Source organism: Acomys minous (genome assembly GCF_964271855.1).
Source record: "Acomys minous genome assembly, chromosome: 7".
Lineage (NCBI taxonomy): Eukaryota > Metazoa > Chordata > Mammalia > Rodentia > Muridae > Acomys > Acomys minous.
Window position 1 is genome coordinate 18905569 of NC_140488.1, and position 22913 is coordinate 18928481.

General features: G+C 38.4%; 1 long non-coding RNA gene across 1 annotated transcript in view; it reads right to left on the bottom strand.

Annotated features, from left to right (window-relative positions):
- Positions 1 to 1394: 1394 nt before the first annotated feature.
- Positions 1395 to 22913, bottom strand: part of LOC311602603 — an 87329-nt gene continuing 65810 nt past the window's right edge. The window contains exons 3-5 of the long non-coding RNA XR_014780800.1: positions 7638 to 7697; positions 6963 to 7075; positions 1395 to 1499 (exon numbers count right to left, since the gene is read on the bottom strand). This is a non-coding gene — a long non-coding RNA (uncharacterized lncRNA). The remainder of the gene's footprint in view (positions 1500 to 6962; positions 7076 to 7637; positions 7698 to 22913) is intronic.

Below are 22913 nucleotides of genomic sequence, written 5' to 3' on the forward strand. Positions count from 1 at the left end.
ATTTGGGATCCTGTTCTAGCCTAAGAAGTAGCTGTGATTATACAGTCCTTGTATGGTTTTGAAATCATGGATTCATCTTCTTAGAATGCAAGATTTTTGCTAGTATACATCCACTGTATATAGTGATGGGTTGCATAAAGATATTTTTAGAAACCTCCTGGGGCCTTCACCCCTCAGTCCTAGTCTCATTGGTGTGGGAAGGTACTCCGCAGGCTATGGAGAGAGAACCCTGAGGGCCATCCCAGCCATGAAACCCTCAACGTTCAAATTAGCCTGCCTTCAAGATACGCTGGGGCAGTGGTGGTGCAGAACTTATGGGAGTGGACAACCAATGTTTGGTTTGACTTGAGACCCAAGACACAATAAGACCAGGCAAAATCCCTTATATTGTAGCTGGACAAGGCAACGCAATAGGAAGAAATGTATCTTATTTTGTCTTGTTTGACTGTGGTCCCTTAGAGGCCTGTTCTTTTCTGGGGAGTGGGTGGAGGAGAGGGAAGGTGGGTTAGCTGGGAGGAGTGGATGTAGGGGAAACTGTGGTTGGGATGTCTTGTATGAGAGAAGAATCTATTTTTAATAAAAAGGGACATTTTCGTTTTCATTCGAGTATAATATCTGTGTTAACTGTATTCACTCTCCGTTCCCTCCCCTTCCTCCACCCTCACCTTCACCCATCCTGTTACTCTCCTTTATTTCCACAATCTCACCTCTACCTTCATATTGTATAGTTACAGATAGGAAAGATATTATGTATCTATAAAAAATAGGATCCACAAATGTGATGTTTGTCTTTGTGAGCCTGGTTTCATTTGTTCTTAACATGATTATCTCCAGTTACACTTATTTTCCTGTGAACAACATAATTTTGTTCTTCTTTATAGCTAAATAAAATTATGTACTTTCTTTATTCATCACTACCTTTTAACTTATCTTTTTCTAGTTCACTTGCACTATTATTTTACCCTTTTACACTAAGTATATATTTATTGTTGTGTGTGTGTGTGTGTGTGTGTGTGTGTGTGTGTGTGTGTGTGTGTGTAGGTGTGAATGTACCACCATGCACGCTGGAAGACAAAAAGTAACATGCTGGCACTGATTCTCTCTTTCCATCACTTAGGTTATCTATCAGGCTTGGCAACAGCTGTCCTAATCTCTCCCCAAGACATCTCCCACGCCCTCTTTTTGTGCTTTTTAGTGATTTTCCTAGTGTGATGATTAATCTTGGTGATCAGTTAGATTGAATTTAGAGTCAAGAGGGAAACAAATTTCTAAACAAGTATGTAAAAGGTTACCTATGTTGGGTTAATCGAGGTGAGAAGACCTATGCTAAATGTGGATAGCACCACTCTGTGGACTTGAGACCTGACCTGAATAAAAAGACAAAGCAAACGAAGTACAAATATTCAGCTCCTCTGCTTCCCGACAGTAGAAACAATGGACTGCTTACCTCAAACTCCTGAAGCCCTAAGTTCTTTGCCATGATGGACTGCACCCTCTAACTGCGAACCAAAAAACAAACAAACAAACAAACAAACCACTTATTTCCTTCAGTTGCTTTTGCCAGGTATTTTGTCAAGGAATAAAAAATATAATTTTGTGGTAAATATTTACAATCAGCACAAATGGAATTTTAGGTACCATTATACCGGTCCACAAGCCAAGTAGAGTTAGACAATACTCCGTGTTCCTTGGCTCTCACCCGGGGGCATCGGCAGGCTACAAAAGCAACCTTCCCCTGAGCATCCTTCCTGCCTCTGTTGCTGGGAAGAAATGGCTGCATAGTAGAGAAACCAAGACTAGGAATAAGAGGCCTTTTTAATCCATCCGTAGTTACTCCTTTCTGATATTCTTCCTTCTTTTAAGGCCCAACTTCTGTCAACTTCCTTCTCTCGGAAGAATTGAGTCTAATGTTTCTTTCAAGGCAGGTTAACTGACAGTACATTATCAGGGTTTGCCTGAAAGTGTGTCTATTTCTCTTTCACTTTTGAAGGCTGATTTTGCAAGATAGAGAAGTCTGTGTTTAATGAGGCTTTTTATCTCACAGTATTAAAATTTTTTTACTATATTCCATTCTTTTTAAAATATATTTTATTAATTTATTCATATTACATCTCAATGGTTATCCCATCCCTTGTATCCTCCCATTCCTCCCTCCCTCCTGCTTTCCCCTTACTCTCCTCCCTTATGACTGTGACTGAGGGGGACCTCCTCCCCCTGTATATGCCCTATATTCCATTCTTACATGAACAGTTTCTAAGGAGAAGTCAGTATATGGTTCATATTTTTACTCCTCTACAGATGAGATGGTTTCTTACAATTATTTTCTTCTTTGTCTTTGTCTTTGATTTGCTGCAGCTTGAATTCAATATGCTTAGGTGAAATTTTTCGAAGTCATTATTGTTTCCTATGTGGTTTCTACTCTTTTCTCTGTTTTTCACCTTCTGGCATTCTATCTACATGTGCTTTTTGTTGCTGTTTCTGTCTCACAGATTTGAGGGGAACTGTTCTTCTTTTCCCCAGTCTTTGTATTCTCTTTGTTTCCTGTTTGGTAGTTTCTTCCAAAGCTACATTCCTCCTGATAAGCCCATCAAAAGCATTATTTCTGTTTCAATGTTTTTGAACTCCATATCTTTTTGATTCTTCATTAGAATTTCCATCTCTTTAATTGTATGTCTATCTATCCTTTGACATAATTTAATTTTTTCTATTATACATATATTTGTTGATTTATTTGTTTTACTTTACTTTCTTGAGACATGATATTATTCAACTCAGGATGGCTACAAACTCACTGTGCAACTAAAGATGAGCTTGAACCTCTGGTCTACCTAATTCTACCTCCCAGAGTAGGGGCAGTAAAGACTGTCTCACCATGCCTGGTTGTACTGGGGATCAAACATGGGTATCAGTGCATCATAGGCAAGCACTCCAACAGCTGAGCTACATCCCTATCAATTAATTGCTTTTTGTTTTGCAAATTACACTTTAAAAAATTATTTTATTAATTTATTCTTGTTACATCTAAATAGTTATCCCATCCCTTGTATCCTCCCATTCTTCCCTCCCTCCCATTTTCCCCTTATTCCCCTCCCCTAAACTGGGACAGAGGGGAGGACATTCTATTGGGACTCTAGATGAGAGAAGCATGGGAGAATAGCAAAGTAGAAGGATCCAGAGGGTCCTAGAAACCTACAAGTAGAACATTATGATAGGCAGATTTGTGCCCAGGGGTCCCTCTCAAACTAAGGCACCAGCCAAGAACAATACAGGCGGTAAACTTTAAACACCTACCCAGATCTAGCCAATGGGCAGAACATTCTCCACAGTTGAGTGGAGAGTGGGGTATGACTTTCACACATACTCTGGTGCAAATTACACTTTTTTATTTTTATATTTTTACATATACATTTATATTATATATATATAATAAACTACCTACAGCAAGAAGAAGCATGAAACAATCAGGAATTATATAAATGTTACATTTTTAGTGTTTTGGCTATTTGTATTTGGCAGCCTTGAAGAAAACATCTTTCCTATCTTAGTGCGTCTAAAATTCTGAATGTAAATCATTATCTATCATATCTCATCTTTATCAACTTAAAGCATCTATCGAGACTTAAAAACATCTTAATCCCTACATAACTACGCTTAATTGTAAAATTAAACTATCTCGTCTTCCACCCCATCAGAGACTTGAGAAGGAATAAAATTAATTATCTGAGTAAACAGGAAGTGCAAGTTAGTACTTCCAAAATGAGAAGATGACAGAGACAGTTTGCTGCCTGAACAATCACCCAAAATTCTCTATAATGTTGGAGCATCATCTTCAGCCTTCTGGCCCAATATATCTGACAGACAAATTTGTGAGACAGGAACTGTTGAGGACTTGCTTACCCTGTCTTGGCAGAGTTTGGCCATTGACTCTGCCTGCATCCAAGCTTGCTCAGTTTTAGGCAGAATTCTGTCTGTGGCAGAAACAAGGACATTTTGCCCAGTGCCTAGTTTGCCACATTTGAAGCCATCTCCAGAAGGAGGTTCTTTGATGCTCATCATCCTCTTTGAGGTAGTGTGGGTGTTGCCAGGAGTTAATCTGTCTAATTGTCAAAGAATCATTAAAATAATAAAAGCATCTTTAAATGCCATATTCTGTAGGTCTCTGAGGTTTTTGAAGACCTTATCTAACTATTTTACCTTATCGCTCTATAGAATCATATCTATCTGTTAAACCTAAGATATATATTCTTGTGATAAAAATAGACTAGTAATTGACATGACCATGACTTGATCAACTAACAACTAACTTGTACTACTTAATCATTGGAAACAGCATTCAATAGCACTTTCAAAGTATTGGAAGCAAACCTTGTATTATAGTTGAGTTGTATGTATACAATACTTCATACTAAAGTAAAAATATATATAGTGTACGTGAACAATAATCTCAAATTTGAATTCTATACCAATGTATCAAAATTAAACTTATTTTGCATCATTATACAAAATTTTATACCAGTGAATTAAAAATAACCTTGTGAGTAATAATTAAGGCATTAAGTTAAGGAGTAGATTCAATAATCTACTTTTTGTCCTATCATCCCTATATATTTCTATTGTCTGCCTTCTTTCTTTTCAGCCCCTGTCTCCATACATATGAAAAAAAGATAAATGAAAAGAGAGATAACCCTGAGTCCAACCCTTTTCTCTCCAAATAAGACCAATTATAACTTATAACCAATGAAAATAGACATCTATAGCCCAAGAAAGCAACCAAAAACCCACACAACCCCCCTTAAGGGAAATGAAGCATAGTTCTCTTAAGGTTTTTTTCCAGTTGACTTGGGGCAAATAATACCTTTGTAGGGGTCCAAATAAAATAGGAGAAAATGGTTAAACAAGCTAGGAATAGCATCTGTGGTCCAGTTTCTAAATGCTAAGAAATTCCAGGCTTGATTAAATCCTATGTGGGACAGTCTGAAATGCTGGACTAATTGGGATCGGAAGCTTTCTTCGACATTAATTGCTTTTTTAAAATCCATAGCTTGAGAATTATAAGCTTTTTGCTTAATTTAAGTAAGATTGTGATTTAATTCATTTAAAATGTGTTGGGTTTTGTTTTGTCTCTGAGTATAGTATAGCTTATGACATTGTTAAGAGGTGGACATGATATAGCAGATAAAAGGAGACTGTCTTCCTTTTCTAGGGATAGGAGATAGCTGAGTCAGGTAAGTGCTTGCTTTATAAGCCTGAGGAGCTGAGTTTCCTCCCCAAGACACACAAAAATCTGGACACAGTGGCTGCACTTGTAAACCCTAGTGCTGGGGAGATGGAGAATAACAGAGCAGTTGTGTTCACTGGCCAGCCTATTTATCCTCTTCCATTTTAAAGATAGTACCTGAGGACCAATAAATAGGGCTCCTCTGACCTTCACATGAACATGTACACACATGCACCTACTCACACATGAACACGTACACACACACACACACACACACACACACACACACGCATGCACGCACGCACGCATGCACGCACATGTGTGCATGCATGCAAAATGAAATTGTGATAACTGCTTTTAGTAATAGAGTAGAAAACTTTAGAGGAGGTCAGTGTGTTCTCTGTTTCCATAATAAGGTATTGATCTCATGGAGAATCTGAAATGTGAACGTTACAAGCCAGTCCCCACTTAGTGAGACAAGATGGCTAAAAGAATTTGAAGTTGGATATGCCCCTTCCACCACATGAAGTCTAGGGGAAGCTGTAGTGGGGTATTGGGGGCCCTTTTCCTCCAGGGGGCCTAGGTTCTGACTAGTACCTGGCAAGTGGTACTCTGGCAAAAATAGGCCTCATAAAAGACAGAAAGTTCTGAGGTGTTTCAAAGAAGTTCCTTTCCCCTATTCTCTGTTGGAAGTCTTCTGCTAATACTTAGTAAGGATCTGGTAGAATCCCTTAGAAGAACAACTTGCAAATTATGGGTCCCTTTGCAATTATATCTTGGTGTTTTCAACTCTCAGAGTCATCTCTACATGAAGTCTGCTGCAATTTGTCTCTTATTGTTTCACTTACCCTGGCAGCAGTTCCTAGGATGCTTCTCCTCATGAGTAAGCTGTGATTAGCATGTCTTTCTGAGTGAGCAGGTTTTCTTATGACCTCACTTCTCTACTGGATCTAGATTTAGTGATTTTTCAATTTGTTCAGCTTTCTGCCTGTTCTTGTGGTGGAGAGGTGAATTCGGAGCTATACTTATTTCTTTTCCTTACCTTTTCAGCAACTCAGCCACTGTTTCTAATACTCATTTGGTTAACTGATTTGTTTGCTTGTCAAAAAAGAAGTGATACACAATAGTAAAGATGAAAATCACTCAATTATTTAAATGCCATTTTATTTTTATGAACAAATTCTCATGTTTGTGCAAAGTTATCACAAGCAGTGACGGCATTAGATGGCATTTTTGGTGTGCCAAAAATCATCTGTCTCAAAAAGTGACTGCCAAGATAGCTTCCTAACAAACAACACTTAACCACTAAATGACTCTATTTCATACCTAATGATAGCTTATTTAGATATTTCTCTTCATTCCATTTTGTTCGCTATTCTATTTCCACTAACAATAATGAAATTTCCAGTTTCTCTGAAAAAAAAAATAGTCTTTGAGCAATTGCATACTCACTGAATCTTAGTGTTCAAAATGAAACATGTCTTTAGAATCATGTTTGATGGCTCCAGCCTTCCCCAAAGCCCTCAAGCTCGGACTCCTCATCTGATTGGAGCTTTGCTTATGGCCCTCATCATTGTTAGCTATAAACACCTGTTTGCTTGTCTTTCTTCCTGAGACTAGACTTGGAGATCCTTGAGGTAAAGGCTGTTTTCTTAATCTCGCTGTCCTATGTGCCCAGAAGCAAGCCTGACACATGGCTTTCGCAGAGAACATTTTTGTTGACATTAAATGTGATTCCACTTACCCTTAGCTCAGCTTTTGCCAACTATTAATTCAATAACTCATCCATTCATTGCACATATGTTGTCCTCTGTGAAAATGAGAAGGAAAATTCATCTGAAACCTTTTCTGTGTAACCTGTGCAAAGAAAGATTTTCATTGTACGTCATTTATTCACCATCATTTTTATTGTTTTAAGATATCTTATTCCTTGAAAGTTCTATACATTTACAGGAAGCTCGTTGATCATATCTGGCCTCTACTACTTCCCTTCATCTGCCTCTAGTGCTCCCACCTCATCTCCCTGCCAGTTTCAACTAGAACTTTATTAAGCATACTGTATATGCCATGCTTAATCCTTGGTACCTGGACAACAGGAATGAGCAAACTATATGAGATGTTTGTTGTTACAGTAAAAGAAACAGACTCTACTGTTCAGTTATTCATTCCCAATAGCATGGAATCTTCCCAAGGCACACTCACATAGAGCTACTTTGTCACTGAGGACAAGACATGGCCTATGGGATTTACCTATATCCTATGTTTGCCAAGTCTGTTCTTCCTTCCAGCAGAGGAAATAAACTTGCTAAAAATTATAAGACTTGCAAAAAGACTATCAGTAATAGCAAATAAAATTTATTGAGCATGGATGAACATCTGTGGTAAGAGATTTGCACATATTAGCTCATTTAGTACTTACAACGTCTCTTTGATATGGTATAATGATCATTCCCATTTTGTTTCCGGTTCTCCAGTTTAACTGAAGTAGAAGTGACAAAAAGTATGTGTATTCATCAACATGATGATCTGATATACATATATATTATGTAATGATTGTCACAGTAAAACATATCTATATACATGTACATATACACAATAGAAAACTGCTCTCATAGAGCATAATTAATAGTCTAGTGCGTGTATTACAATACTTACATTTCAAACATAAAATGAGGTTCCTAGAACATAAGTGATTTTTCTAGTCCATAGATTTGTAAACAGTGTACCTGCAAATTGAATTCATGTCTGTCAGTTCCCAAAATCCCATGACACTTGCCCAGTTTAATAAACCACTGGTCCTCAGTATGGAAAAATGAAGTCAGAATTGGCAGAGGGGCACATGAAGTGTGGGAGGGAAAGATATTTACCCGATTAAAGACGTTTGTTGAGAGAACATAATTATCTCCTTTCCTTCATACCATACCCCAAAATTTTTTCTGTAAAGGAATGAAAAATGATCAAACCTAGAAGTTCTAAAAGATATAGGAGAGAAGACATCAATGAGCAAGAGAGCTTCACCACTCCTAGAAGGAGAGCAGAAGAGAGGAGGCTTCAGCTTTAAATAACTGCAGAGCAAGATGTTGAAGATAAGCCTCCTACTGCCCTGTAGAGCTTATGAAAGGCAAGTGTAAGGAGGTTTGATGTGCAGAGGACAAAACCGAGCACTAAGTTAGTGTCTATTACAAGGACTGAATACTCTCCTGACATTCCCACCCTCATCCCCAAGCATCTTGGCCAAAATCTTGGAATTTTGTTCCTGGAAACATCAGAGATTCAAGACATAATAGGCATCAATATGCTGAGGAACAAAGCTAAGTCTTAGGTCTTAAGAAAAGAAGAACTTGAAAATCTATTCAAACAGTAAGGCTGCCTCCTCTTCCACTCCAAGGTCTCAATTGTTAGACTCCAAAACTGTTTGCCACCATACTAGTGTCTTACTATGCCACAATGACAAGGAAGAATCACTTAAGCAAAATACTCTGCACACATTACATCTAAGATGTAAGGATCCTTGCCCAAACACACTTCTCTGCAGCACCAGTTAAAAATCAGTCCCGACATATACAGTAGTTAAGTGTTTCATAGATCTCTCTCTCTCTCTCTCTCTCTCCCTCTCTCTCTCCCTCTCTCTCTCCCTCTCTCTCCCTCTCTCCTCTCCACCTCACACATACACTCATGTATTATCTCCTATATCACCATGCTTACATGGACTCTCTGTCTCTCATGTGGATTATTGCAATATTCTCTTAACTACATCCTTATTTTCAACAGAGTAAGCAATGTGCTCCTTTTAAGATATACTCACGCCATGTCATTTCTCTTCATAAAACTTGGCAATAGTTTTTCTTCCTAAGCCAATGTCTATTTCTAAGACAATAATAAACCAGAGAAATGCTATAGACTAAAATTTAAAAAGCAGCTATGTTAATACCTAAATATTGCATTCTGAATTCAAGAAATATAAGATAATAAATCATTTAGGCTATCCAGTTCTATAACTAATATAGCCACAATAATCACTATACTCAGGTTTTTCTCCTATCACAAAAATATTCTTTTTTAATTTTTATTTTTTTTTATTTTTTAATTTTTAAATTGCTCACTTTATATCTCAGTTGTAGCCCCTCCCTTGCCACCTCCTAACCCCCCTTCTTCCCTCATATACTTTCCCTCCCTTCCCTAGTCCTCAGAAAGGGTAATGTTAAACCCCATGGCTGAATCTATCAGTCCTCTGAGGCCTTGAGGACAGAACCAAGCCTGGCTGGAGTTTCAACAACAGTCTCTGGTAAATACTTCCTCATAAGAATGACTCAGCATGGTCCATCCATCCGGGCACATCCTGGTGCAAGCCCTGCCTGCCAACACTCACATAACACAAACCAATTGGTCCCACAGTATCAAACCACTTTAAGTCCTGGTAGATGACATATCTCCTGACACTTTATCCCCTGTCCACTCCCTATGTTCTATATAAGAAAAACCCACTGTAATAAAATTGAAATCTTGCTCAGACAAGACCCTCTACTCAGTATATTTTTCCTCCTGGCATTGTGGGAGGAGGCTGGGTCATCGACACTCACCATCAGGCTCAGCCCCCAGGGAGAGGAAATGGCAGCCCGAGTTCCCTCCCACTTCAGCCCTACCTGCAGGAGTAAGAGACCAGGCAGATTAACAGAAATATTATTAACTGTATCTCATAGTCTAGGGCAGGGAACACAGAGAGAGAGAGAGAGAGAGAGAGAGAGAGAGAGAGAGAGAGAGAGAGAGAGAGAGAGGGAGGGAGGGGGAGAGAGAAAGAGAAAGAAAGAAAGAGAGAGAGATGAAAATATGATAATTGCAGCACTTAGAAGGTAGAAGCAAGAGGATCAGAGTTCAAGGCCATCTTCCACCATATAGTGAGTTCAAGATCCAGCTCAGATACATCAAAAATCAAAAAACATTCACACCTGCAGGCAGAGCACCACGCCAGCCAGGCATGGTGGCACATGCCTTTAATCCCAGCACTCAGGAGGCTAGTGAATCACTGTGAGTTCGAGGCCAGCCTGCTCTAAAAAGCAATTTCAGGACAGCCAGGTATACACAGAGAAATCCTGTCTTGAAAAACCAAATAATAATAATAATAATAATAATAATAATAATAATAATAATAATAATAAATAATGAGAAAACAAAAATTAAAAAACTCAAACCACAACAACAACAATAAGCAAGAAGCAATGCAGATTCAATTTAGCTCATACTTGGAGAGTTTAGCCTAAGGTCAGTTGGCTTCATCACTTTGGACTCAAGATAAAAAATATATATATATATATATATATATATATATATATATATATATATATAGAGAGAGAGAGAGAGAGAGAGAGAGAGAGGTTCATGCTCAAATAAAGTCACTTCCTTCACAGTGTGCAGAAAAGAGAGACAGAGAGAAAAACACAGAGAGAAGGATGTAGAAAGTGGAGAAAACAGGAGAGAGATAGGAAGGGAAGGAGGAAGGTGGAGGAAGGGAGAAAGAGAGGGGGAAGGGAGGGAAGGAGCTCTAAGCCAAATACAGTCCCCCAATATCATGCATCTCCCCTCAAGGAGATCTCATCTGAGATTCTACCAACTCTCAGTAACCCACCAAAGTATTAACCCATCAACAGATCAATCCTTTGATAAGGTCAGAGCCCTCAGGACCCATTAATTTCCTGAAATTTCCACTTTTCAGCGTTGATGCATAGAGGACAAGCCTTCAACAGATGAATTTTTGTGTAATGGTTCACATCTAAACCATAAACCGTTGTCTATGAAATGTTGCATCCATCACTTATATTTTCTGTGGCAAGTTAATGGAAATCAGATGTGTATATCTCAAACTAAATAATGAAAATAATAACTATAGATGAATAGGAAAAGAACATGAAGAAATGATCTTATTTATTTGTGGGAAGGATTGTAAGCTTTGTCACAGGTGAAAGCAGTTTTGGTGGGCTTTGCCCTTGGACACACCACAGATACTCCCTGAGATTAACCTTGAGCCTTGAGATAGGCTGGGTGGAGTCATCATGGGCCTGGAATTCAGGAAGTGGATGGGGTGGGGGTGGGGGATGGGGGGTGGGGGGGCAGGGTCAGACTCCACCCATATTATTGTGTTTCTAATCAACCCTCAATGGGAGGAGGAGACCACCACCCCTAGCACGTGAGAGACAGGCAGGCAGAGAGGAGAGAAGAGCAGCAGGTTCAGACTGGGCTTAAGCACATGTGGATCAGGAAAAAGATCAGCTAACAGGCCTGACCAGCACACAGGCCAGAGACACCTAGGGACCTGTCCCATGGAATGGATACCAGAAGGTTCGCTCTTGTTTCCCTTTAACCTTTTTTCCCTCTTGTGTAAGCTAGTTGGGTTGTATAATAAAGTTTAATTGTTAAGAAACAGAGCCAACATTTATTTATATGTTTATTTTTATAGTGCCAGAAATAAAACCCAAAGCCCTACACATACTAGTCAACAAGTCTACCACTGATCAACCTGGTCAACAGAAAAATAGCTCTTTAATAAAAACACTCAGCCTTATTCATAAAATAGAAACACATCTTCAAACTACAAAGAAATATTTTCACCATCAGATTGATGAGGAAAAATATGTTGTGGGGGAAAGTAGATACTCTAATTCACTGTTGATGAAAGAATAAATCTCTAAAATTTTTCTAAGCTTGAAGCCTAACAAAATATGTAAAGTATGAAATGCATATATTATTTGATTTAGAAATTCCATTCCTAGAAATTTATCTTGTTATATTGTGGAGATTTAAATATGCACAAAACTTTGCACTTAAGATTTGTTTTGTAATATCAGGTATTGGGGAACCCTGAATATTCAACATAGGAAACTGGTAATAAATAATGATACAAATATGTATTAGCAGATTATGCATGCATTAGTGCACACAAAGTATTTCTAACTGGAAGAAATTGACATGGACCCATCTCATGATATGAAAATAATAGAAAAAGAATATTTTTGTATTCAAATTATGTGAGCATTTAAAAAATACAAAAGGAAATGCAAGGATACTTAAGTATGTGGTTGTGTGTTGACAGAATATCACTGGAAGTATAGACAGAGTTCAGAGTGGTTATCATAAAGGAAAGGAACTGAGAGACATGTGGATTGGTAGAACAAAAATCAGATTTCAGAAATAAACTCTCACAGGCAGGTACAACACTCAGGGAGGCAGAGGCAGAGGATCTCTGTGAGTTTGAGGCCAGCCTGGTCTACAACAAGAGTCCAGGACAGCCACGTCTACACTGAGTAACCCTGTCTCAATAAAACCAAAACCAAAACCAAAAAAAAAAAAACTACCCCCAAACAAAAGCAAAACAAAACAAAAATAGACTCACACACATGGCCAATTGATGTTGGGCAAAACAAACTCAGTGGGGAAAGGACATTTTCAGTAAGTTGAACAACTAATTGTGTCATAAGTATACACAAACAGAAAAATAGCTTCACCAAAAACTGTCTAAGGGAACAAATGACAGAGGAATGTGTTCAATGTATACCTGTGTGAAAAGCATGCTTTGCAATGCAGTGTGACATACAATTAATATATAGAATAAAAACTTTCCAAATTAATACTCATAAACAAATGATCCTGGCCTAAAAAATATCATATCTGTAACAACAAAAAATAGTTTCACATCTAAATCTTATACTTTACACAAAAATTAACCCTAAGTAGACCATAAACCTAAATACAAAATATAAAAATCTCAAAAAGTTTAGAATAGAGAATTATAAACCTTTGACAATTTGTTTTTAATCTACAAATCACATATCTGAATAATTTCTTTTTATAAAGCTCTGCAATGGTCCCTCACCAAAGGTATTACCAATACAAGTAAGTAAAAAAAATATTATCAATACAGGAAAAGAGTTGCTAGGTAAAGGAGCTGAAGAAATGGCTCAGTGGTTAATATTATTTGCTGTTCATGCCAAGAACCTGAGTTCAACTCTTAGCACCCACATGGTGGCTTATAACTATCCATAACTTTAATATCAAGGAAGTTGACACTTTTCTGAACTCTACAAGCACCAGGCATGTACATAGTGCCTCTGGTGGTTTGAATAAAAATGTCCCTCATAGACTCATATTTAATACTTCATCTCCAGTTGATGTACCTACCTATTTGGGAAGGATTTGAAGGTGTGACCCTGCAGGAGTAAGGGTGTCACTGAGAACAGACTTTGCTTCAAAGTTTCAAAATCTCTCCCTCCCCCCCCCCTCTCTCTCTCGTGTGTGTGTGTGTGTGTGTGTGTGTGTGTGTGTGTGTGTGTGTGTGTGTGTGTGTGTGTGTGTGCATGGGCATACCTGCTCTTTCTGTCTCTGTCTTTCGCCCCCTGCATTGATGTCTCACAATGTGAGCTCTCAGCTACTGTTCCCGTCTCATACTTGCCTACTGCTGCCATGATTCCTGCCATGATGATCATGGACTCTAACCCTTTGAAACTACAAGCAAGTCCCCAATAAACTCTTGTTCCTCTACCTTGCCTTGGTGATGGTGTCTTATGTCAACAATAGAAAAGTAACCAAAACAGTGCAGTACATATAAACAAGCAGTCATACACATAAGATAAATAAATATTTTAAAAGCTGATAAATAATACTTCATAAACAATATAAACTTTCTGAATAAGATCATTAATAACTTACAACCAACTCCCAATGAAAATAAACCTCTATAGCCCAAGAAAGGAACCAAAAGCCTACTCAACACCCCCTTTAAGGGCATCATTCTCTTAAGGTTTCTTCCAGTTGACTTGGGACAAATAATATGGAGATGGCTTCAAATGTGGCAAACAAATGTATGCACTAGGCAAAATGTTCTTGTTTCTGCCACAGACAGAATTCTGCCTAAAAATGAGCATGCTTGGATGCAGGCATAGTCAATGGCCAAACTCTTCCAAGACAGGGTAAGCAAGTCCTCACAAATATGTCTGTCACATATATTCTGTCAAAAGGCTGAAGATGATGATGCTCCAACATTATAGAGAGTTTTGGGTGACTGTTCAGGCAACAAATTGTCTCTGTCATCTTTGCATTTGGGAAGCTGCTAACATGCACTCCCTGTCTACTCAGATAAATAATTTTATTCCCTCTCAAATCTCTGATGAGATTGAAAACAAGATAGTTTCGTTCTGCAATTAAGCTTAGTTGTTTTGGGGTTAAGATATTTTTATATTTAGATAAATGATTTAAGTTGATAATGATGAAATAATGATAGATATTGATTTACATTCAGAATTTTAGACACACCAAGATAGAAAAGATGTTTTTTCTAAGGTTGCCAAATACAAATAACCAAAACACTATGAATGTAACATTTATATAATTCCTGATTGGTTTGTGGCTCTTCTTGCTGTAGTAGTTTACTGTAAATATGTGTGATGATATAAATGTATGTATAAAAAAGAAAAAATTAAATGGTTACTAATTGAAATGTATATATATATATATATATATATATATATATATATATATAAAACTTTCCTCTTCAAAAGAAACCACGTTAAAAAATAGAATGAGATTGGGAGGAGGGCATGCACCAAGGATAGTACTGCATGCTTATAAAATCCAAGCACTGAGGAGGGAGAGGTAGGAGGATTGCCATGAGTTCAAGGCCAGCCTGGGTTACAAAATAAGATCCTATCTACAAAAAACAGTAATAACTACAAAATAAATATAGAGATAACAATAAAGAAAAATTATAGGCTAGACTTTGGAAACCACACACCTGAAAAGGAGCTTTTACTAAACTCAGTGTTACGGACTGGCTTAGCTTGCTACACAATCATGAATACCAGCATTCATATCCTAGTACCCACATAACAAGCCCAGTGGCCAATGCACACTTGTGTCCCTATCTCTGAAGGCATTGAGGACAGGACGGTCACTGGAGCTTAAAGAGCCAACACACACATACACACACACATACACACACACCCCTCAAGTTCAAGGACAACTCTGACTCAGCACAGTATTCATTCCATGTGTGTGTAGAAGCACACATATCCAGGTGTGCTCTCCCACACATGCAGTGTGCATACACTGACACACAAAAAAATCTACAAACTTTGTCAACAATGGTTTAGTGAGTAGCTCAGCGGCATATCACTAGTGCAGCATGCACAAAGTCCTATGTTCTATCACCAGCACCAAAAAGAATAAACATTCAACCATAAGAAAATATAAAATATTTATATACTTAATTATATATATATATATATATATGGTTATTTCTCTATCTCTCTAACATGTATGAATGTGTATCATGTGTATGCCTGGTGTCCATGAAGGTTAGAACAGGAAACTGGGTTCCCTGGAACTGAATTTTGGAAAATGGTATATCAGCATGTGGATGTTGGAAATCAAGCCTGCGTCCTCTGAAAGAAGAAGTGCTCTTAACCACTGAGTCATCTGTCCAGCCCTGAAAATTAATGTTTTTAATGGGTAAAGTAATTGAATACACATTTCACCCAAGATCTGCTGCCAATGACTATAAACACAAAAAAAAACATGTTCAACACTACAAGTAAATAGGAAAGAAAATGAACACCACAGGTGTAAGTACACATTTACTCAGCTAAAACCAATAATACTGAAAATATTGATGAAGATGCAGAGCAATTAAACTTTCATCCATTGTTCTTAATAATGACAAATGGTACAGACTCCTTAATAAAAAGCACTTTGTCAGGTTCTTACGAAAAGAAACATATACTAAATAGTCCAGAAATTCCACTACAGGGTATTGACACAGAGCAAATGATAGTTCATTTTGAACCAGAAAACATTTGTCAATGGATACATACATGAATGGACCTATCAAAACACAAAATGACTAGAAAATGCCCAGGTTTGTCATTATTCCATTGCTGTCATAAAAATATCTAAAATAACCAATTGAACAGAATAAATTGTTTTGATTTGGGCAAGGCGTTCAGACCATGGTGACTGGGCCACATTGTCTTGGGGCCCACGATAAGTTGGAACATCACAGTGAGGACCATGTAAATGGGAAAGGTTTCTTCCTCATGATGGCCATGAAGCAAAGGGTGAGAAAAGGGAAGGAGTACCATATCTCCTTCAGGGGCATAACTAACAGGGCTCACTTTCACTTCTTTAAGCCCTGCTTTCTAAAGGTTTCACCACTCCTAACAGCATCATCGCCTGCCAGGCAACCCTTAACACGTGGGACTTTGGAGAATCTTTAAGATTCCAATTATAGCCATGTCTAAAACAAAATTTTCTGAGCAAAACCCAACAATATATTAAAAAATTTAGGAACAAAGAATTAACCACCGTAATGACTAGTTAAGGGTTAACGAGACCAACTTCCCCAGGGGCAAGACTGGGTATGTGGGAACCATTAGAAAGGACTGTTGTTTTCCATTACAAAACCTCCCAGGATTATTAGGTTTTTAACTATGTAAATATATTCCTATCATAAAAATTTTAAGGATAAAGTCATGCTGTGTGATTCTATTTCTCCGGAGCACTAGATCTGGCTAAACTAATCTATGGTTGCTTGCTACTTAGTCTCAAATGACTCAGAAAAGGATTCTGTATACTCAGAGGAAGCAAGTGCCAAATTAAATGAGGTAAATGTTAAAGAGAGGTGAACCTGGGTGAAGCATATCGGTAACGTCTTTACAGTGCTACTTTGGTTGTACTGGTTTGTTAAATTCAAAATAATTTTCAAATAAAAATATTAAAATAACCAAAATATGGTAGACACAACTCAAATAATGGTGACCTGTGTGGTGGGAACTGACTAGAAAGGAATGTAAGAAAATGTCTGGAATAGTGGAGGTGTTCTGACTCTTGGTAGGGGTTGGGCTTATGTGGTGTATGCATTTATTAAACTCCATGAAGAGGAAGATTAATATTCACAGATTGCACTATATACAAAATTTAGTTAAATGAAAATAAGCAAATATTGAACATTACAATATACATGTTAGACTTTTCATAGGTAAAATGTACAGACATCTGCAACTTCCCTTCATATCCACAAAGAACCTGAGATGAACTGATGGGTAGATACAGCAAGGTTAAAAGAACAGATATGTCTAGTAAAAATGGCCATCTTACCAAAAGAAATCTACAGATTAAATGCAATCCCTATCAAAATACCTACACAATTTTTTGAAGACATTGAAAGTTCAATTCTCAATTTCATATGGAAAAACAAAAAACCCAGAATAGCTAAAACAATCTTGTACAATAAAAGATCCTCTGGAGGACTCTCCATACCTGATCTCAAACTGTACTATAAAGCAATAGTAATTAAAACAGCATGGTGCTGGCACAGCAACAGGCTGGTTAATCACTGGAATTGAATCGAAGACCCAGATATGAATGCACACACATATGGTCACTTGATTTTTGACAAAGAAGCCAAATCCATTCAGTGGAAAAAGGATAGCATCTTCAACAAATGGTGCTGGTAACTGGACCCATATTTGTCACCCTACACAAAACTCAAATTCAAGTGGATTAAAGACCTCAACATAGAACCAGAGACACTAAGTTACTTAGAAGAAAAAGTGGGGAAGAGCCTGGAACATATTGGCACAGGAGACAACTTCCTGAACAGAACATCAACAGCCCAGCCTTAATGTCAACAATTAATAAATGGGACCTCATGAGGCTGAGAAGCTTCTGTAAGGCAGGAGACACTGTCAACAGAACAAAGCGACAGCCTACAGACTGGGAAAAGATCTTCACCAACCCTACATCTGACAAAGGTCTAATGTCCAAAATATATAAAGAACTCAAGAAATTAAACAGCACCAAACCAAATAACCCAATTGAGAAATGGGGCTTGGAACTAAACAGAGAATTCTCAACAGAGGAATATCAAATGGCTGAGAAAGACTTAAAGAAATGCTCAACCTCCTTAATCATCAGGGAAATGCAAATCAAAACAACTCTGAGATTCCATCTTACACCCATCAGAATGGCTAAGATCAAAAACTCAAGCGACACCACATGCTGGCGAGGATGTGGGGAAAGAGGAACACTCCTTCATTGCTGGTGGGAATGCAAACTAGTACAGCCACTTTGGAAATCTATCTGGTGCTATCTCAGAAAACTGGGAATAGGGCTTCCTCAAGACCCAGCTATTCCACTCCTTCGAATACACCCAGAAGATGCTCCAGCACACAACAAGAAAATTTGCTCAACCATGTTCATAGCAGCCTTATTCATAATAGCCAGAACATGGAAACAGCCTAAGTGTCCCTCAATAGAAGAATGGATAAAGAAACTGTGGTACATTTACACTATGGAATACTACTCAGCTATTAAAAACAAGGAATTCCTGAAATTTGTGTACAACTGGATTGAGCTAGAAATGATCATAATGAGTGAGTTAACCCAGAAGCAGAAAGACTCAAATGGTATATACTCACTTATATCTGCATACTAGCCCAAGGGGCATGTCCCATAAAAGTATTCACTTACCAGGAAACTGGGACAGAGGGGACGACATTCTATTGGGACTCTAGATGAGAGAAGCATGGGAGAATGGCAAAGTAGAAGGATCCAGAGGGTCCTAGAAACCTACAAGTAGAACATTATGATAGGCAGATTTGGGCCCAGGGGTCCCACTCAAACTAAGGCACCAGCCAAGGACAATACAGGCCGTAAACTTCAAACCCCTACCCAGATCTAGCCAATGGACAGGACATTCTCCACAGTTGAGTGGAGAGTGGGGTATGACTTTCACACGTACTCTGGTGCCTCATATTTGACCACGTCCCCTGGAGGGGGAGGCCTGGAGGCACTCAGAGGAAGGATAGCAGGCTACCAAGAAGAGATTTGATACCCTATGATCATATAAAGGGGGAGGAAGTCCCCCTCAGGCACAGTCATAGGGGAGGGGAGTAACGGGAAAATGGGAGGGAGGGAAGAATGGGAGGATACAAGGGATGGGATAATCATTGAGATCTAACAAGAATAAATTAATTTTAAAAAAGGGGAAAAAAAGAAAGGAAAAAAAAGAACAGATGTGTCAAAAAAAAAAGTAGAAGCAGAAAAATTGTTTGTTGTAAAAGCCAGTGACAGATATGTGACTGCTCAGTGTAAATTTCTTTTAATTTTCTTATATATTTAAAGTTTTCCATAATAAAATATTAGGAAAAAGAAAAGAAAGATAAAGCAATATCAAGGAAGTTTATAAAATTGGAACAAGTTTTTTATAAAGATTTCAATGCAATGATATGATGAAGGTAAGAAGTAAAGAGATTGGCTCATGATGGGCCCTATTATAAGTGGCATGGAAAGTTGTAGAATGTAAACCTTTATAACACGAAGCATGTACAAGTTTCTGGAGAACAGCTCCCAGGCGTCCAGTATCTCTATCACATGACCAGCTCTGTCCTTTGTCCAGCCCAGCAATGTGCACTCGTAGATAGCTTTGCATAAGAATAGAAGTCCCACATTTCCTTCAGTTTTGATCAAATTTCTACTCAAAGGGTTTTGCAAAGATACCGATCTTGTCTTCATTTGTCAACTGAGGATTTTATATTTCCCTTAGGACAGCTTTGAGCATGAAACTTTCATTTTCAGCCTCCCGTATGCCTTAAGGGGCACTGCTTTCTCATCTTTGTTGAGTCAGATACAAATATTATGGTTAGGTAAACACCCTGGAGAGAACTGCCCTTGCCTGCATCAATCTTGCTGGATCGGATTGCACATTTGAAAACACAAATAACTTAATGTCCATCACTAGGAGAAGAAATAAGGAAATCATGGTGCAATCACATAAGAAATTATTTGGATGATTAAAATTAATGCATTATATGACTAGCATAGAAAATGGGTAAACCTCAGAGAAATAATGCTTAACAGAGAGTTGCAGATTACATAAAACAACATTATGCATTCTTTGAGGATTTAAAATGTACAAAATGGTAAAATCAAATTTAGAATAACAGTTCTTTCCTAGGAGAGAAGAAGGGTATATTAGCCAGTGTTCTCTAGAAGAACTGATAGATAGATAGATAGATAGATAGATAGATAGATAGATAGATAGATAGATAGATGAATGATTTAAGGTTGTGGTCCAGCAAGTCCAACAATAGCTCTCTACCAGTAGAACTCCAAGAATCCAGTAGCTGATTGGTCCATGAGGCTGAATGTCTCAGCTCGTCTTCAGTATAGGCAGGAAACCTGAAAACTAGGCTCTAATGCCAGTATAGGAATGGAGTTGGCAGCGAGAGCAAGAGAAAGCTTCCTTCTTCCGTGTACCTTATTTAGACTGTCAGAAGAAGATGTGTCCAAAATTAAAGGTCTATCTTCCCACCTCGAAAGATATAGATTAGAAGTGGATCTTCTCACTTCAAAGATTGTAATTAACTTAAAAAATAGCCTTCACAGGTATGCCCAGCTATTTGGGTTTTCATTAATTTCAGATATAGGCAAATTGACAACCAAGAATAGCCAGCACGTTCAGGCATCACAGGGCTATCTGTGTAGCTTCTATGCCTTCTTGTTTTAGAGCTAAAACTTGAAGTTTCTTTCCCATCACTGCAGATGAAACAAGTCAGAATCGCTGTCCTCCCAAAGAAAATGACAGGGGATAAGAAATGTTTTGAAAGGATGCATCTCCATAATTATTGATGAGGTACTGAGAGTATAGCTCCATCACACCTAGACACAAGCTTTGATGAGGAAACTCAGAGGGGTATTGGGTCCCCCCTAGTCTCTTTCTGCTTTTAAAGTAGAGCAGATGTATACTTACTATGGAAAAGTAAGAATGAACTCCTGACAGTAAGAGGGGCTCCAGGAGAGACACCCTTTGTCCACTTCTGTGCTTGAGGCTTCTTAGCAGCTTTCTGCCAGAGGCAGAGACAAAGGTTGAGAGACCTATATGATGCCATCATGCAGGAGACCACAAAGGTCTAAATGTTAATCAGCAGGAACATGGATTTAGTCCCTCCTTTGGTGCATCTGAATGACTGAGAATATCTCACGCCTGACAATGAAGCTAGGCTATCCCAAGTAGCTAAATTCCGGAACTGGTAAAATATTTAATTAATGAACCTTGAAAGAGATCTTAAACTCAGATCTCAAGGGATGTAACATATTTTATGACTTGTCAAACTACTTTTAATTAGATGTTCAGCTATTTGAAGCCAGAGGCATAGTAACAAACACAAGAGTGATAGGCAATGTGGTTCCTTCTCCACATAGGTCACAGGAAGGAAACTGAGGATTTATTATGTTGTTAGTCCAGGTCTTGTTTGTTTGTTTGTTTGTTTGATGTTTATTTTCCATTTTATAAAACATGAAAATTTTCCCTCATACAATATAATCTGGATAAGGATTCCCTTCCCTCTCCTCCTCTCAGTTCCTCCCCAACCTTCTCTCCTATCAGCATCTACTCCCTTTCTGCCGCTCATTAGCAAAGAACAGGCTTCTAAGAAATAAAAATGTATAATGAAATAAGATAAAGCAAAAATCACCATATTGAAGTAGAACATGATAATCAACATAAAAAGAAAAGAGCCCCCAAGAGTAGGTGCAAGAATTAGAGGCATTCATTCACACCTTTAGGAGTTCGATAAAAATAACTGAGCTGAAAGCTATAGTGTATATGTAGTATATATAGTATATATAGCACATATACAGAGGACCTGGTGCAGGCCTGTGCGGGCTCTGTGCTTGCTGATTCAGTCTCTGAATTCATATGATCATTCATGTTGTTGGTTTAGAGGATCTTTTTTTTCTTGGTGTCCCCCATCCCCTCTGGCTCTTATACTCTTTTTTCCTGTTTTATTTCTTTTATTTTTTAATAATTTATTCAGATTGTTATCCCCTCACTTGTCTCTTCCCACTCCACCCCCCTTTCACCCTATTCCCCTCCCCTAGGCCTGTGACAGAAGGGGACCTCTCCTCTGCACCATATGATCACAGCCTATCAGATCTCATCTGGAGAGCCTGCTTCCCCTTCTTCAGGCCTGCCCAACAAGGGGAAGTGGTCAAATTAGTGGTCAAACCAGAGATCCTGTCAGAGGCAGTCTCCACTCTCCCCACAACTATGGAGAATGAGCTGTCCATTGGCTAAATTTGAACAGGAGGCCTAGGTTTACTGCATGCATTGTCCTTGGTTAGTACAGCAGTTTGTGCAGGTCCCCTGGGTCCAGCAAGCCTTGATGGTCTTCTTGTGGGGCTCCTGGATCCTCTGGGTCCTTCTTTCTCCCCATTCTTCCATACCACTCTCATCTGGACCCAGCAGTGATTCCCAGCATCTGTCATGATCCCCCGCTGAGTGGAGACTCTCAGAGGACATCTATGTTGGGCTAACATCCACTTATAAGTGAGTACATACGTTCATATCTTTCTGGGTCTGGGTTGAGTGAGATAACCCAGGCTTTTGTGTTCCTTCTCTTCCTCTTCTGTGGGATTCCGTGAGCTCTGAGGAGATTTGATAAAGACATATTCTTTAGGGCTGAGTGTTCCAAGGTCTTTCTGTGTAATGCCTGGCTCTCATAAAGCAGCATACCACAAATGGAGCAGCTTAAGCAATAGAAATTTGTCATCTCAGTTGTGAAGGCTAGAAAGCCAAATTAAGTGTCCACAGGATTATTTCCTTTGAAGCGTTTTGGGGAATAATCCATGTATGCCTGTCTTCTGAGCGTCT